General features: G+C 47.4%; 1 pseudogene; it reads left to right on the plus strand.

Moving 5' to 3' along the window:
* Positions 1 to 200: 200 nt before the first annotated feature.
* On the plus strand, positions 201 to 1,203 carry LOC143675525 (glyceraldehyde-3-phosphate dehydrogenase pseudogene; annotated as a pseudogene).
* The last annotated feature ends 243 nt before the right edge of the window (positions 1,204 to 1,446 follow it).

A 1,446-nucleotide genomic window follows, 5' to 3' on the forward strand; every position in this document is an offset into this window, starting at 1 on the left:
CCAGCCCTATGTCATAATCTTGTCTGAAAAGACCTTGATAGTTTCTTCCTCCCACAAGACATCACACTGGTTCATTATATTGATTATATCAGGCTGATTGGACCTAGTGAGCAAGTAGTAGCAACTAGGCTTTCTGCTCCTCCCTACTTGACAGATGGCCTCATCTTTTTGTGCAGTGCCAGCCACATCTCTGAGGCACAATGATGAAGGTTGGAATAAATGGATTTGGGTGTATTGGGTGCTTGGTCACCAGGGCTGCTATAAACTCTGGCAAAGTGCAGGTTGTTGCCAATCAGTGACCCCTTCATTGACTTCAACTACATGTTGTTCCAGTATGATCCCACCCATGCCAAGTTCAAAGGCACCATCAGGGTTGAGAACAGGAAGCTTGTCATCAATGGGAATCCCATTACTATCTTCCAAGAAGTGAAATCCCACCAACATCAAATGGGGTGATGCTGGTGCTGAATATGTTGTGGAGTCCACTGGTGTCTTCACAACCATGGACAAGGCTGGGGCTCACTTGAAGGGTGGTACCAAAAGAGTCATCATCTCTTCCCCTTTGGTTGATACCCCCATGTTTGTGATGTGTGTGAACCATGAGAAGTATGACAACTCCCTCAAGATCATCAGCAATGCTTTCTGCACCACTAACAGCCTGGCCCCCCGGTCAAGGTGATCTATGACAACTTTGGCATCATGGAGGGACTCATGACCACTGTCCATGCCATCGCTGTCACCCAAAAGACTGTGGATGGCCCCTCTGGGAAAGTGTGGTGTGACGGCCATGGGGCTGCCCAGAGTATCATTCCTGCATCTACTGCTGCTGCCAAGGTGGTGGGCAAGGTCCTCCTGGAGCTGAATGGGAAGCTCACTGGCATGGCCTTCTGTGACCCCAAGCCTAATGTGTCTGTTGTGGATCTGACCTGCCAATTGAAGGAAGCAGCCAAGTATGATGTCATTAAAAAGGTGGTGAAGCAGGCATCAGAGGGCCCCCTAAAGGGAATCCTGGGCTACACTGAGGACCAGGTTGTCTCCTGTGACTTCAACAGTGATACCCACTCTTCCACTTTTGGTGCTGGGGCTGGCATTGCCCTCAATGACCAATTCATTAAGCTCATGTCCTGGTATGACAATGAATATCACTACAGCAACAGGCTGGGAGACCTTATGGTCTACCTGGCATCTGTTCTAGTTTGCTAACTGACAGAACGCAATATACCAGAAACAGAATGTCTTTCATTTAAAAGAGGAATTTAATAAGTTGCTAGTTTACAGTTCTAAGGTCGTGAAAGTGTCCCAACTAAAGCAAGGCTCTAAAAATATCCTATCTGAGGCATCCAGGAAAGATACCTTGGCTCAAGAAGGTTGATGATGTTCAGGGTTTCTCTCTCAACTGGAAAGGCACATTATGAATATGATGGCATTTGCTAGCTCTCTCTCCCA

This window comes from Tamandua tetradactyla, chromosome 3 (genome assembly GCF_023851605.1).
Source record: "Tamandua tetradactyla isolate mTamTet1 chromosome 3, mTamTet1.pri, whole genome shotgun sequence".
Classification (NCBI taxonomy): domain Eukaryota; kingdom Metazoa; phylum Chordata; class Mammalia; order Pilosa; family Myrmecophagidae; genus Tamandua; species Tamandua tetradactyla.